This window comes from Crocuta crocuta, unplaced genomic scaffold, assembly GCF_008692635.1.
Source record: "Crocuta crocuta isolate KB4526 unplaced genomic scaffold, BGI_CrCroc_1.0 scaffold467, whole genome shotgun sequence".
Lineage (NCBI taxonomy): Eukaryota > Metazoa > Chordata > Mammalia > Carnivora > Hyaenidae > Crocuta > Crocuta crocuta.
In genome coordinates this window covers 3982492-3982772 of record NW_027530632.1, presented here as the reverse complement: position 1 = coordinate 3982772, position 281 = coordinate 3982492, and positions in this window count along the sequence as shown.

The following is a 281-nucleotide window of genomic DNA, read 5'->3' as shown; positions in this document are numbered from 1 at the left end:
CGAGCAGATATTTTAAACCATCTCATCTGACAATAGATACATTTAATTGCATTTTAAAAAGCTACCAAATTATCTCGGCACTGGGAAACTTCCAGATGAATTGAGTGACATCTTCCTTTTTAGGGTTAAAATTGTATAGGCTGTACGTGCAGTAACTACCACGTTATTAAAAAATCAGGATGCTTCTCTTTAACAAATAATTCCCCGTGTTAAAAACGCACCCCCCCCATTTTTTGCTGTGGGGGGGTGGGGTTGGGTGGGGGAGAGAACCCTCCGGAATA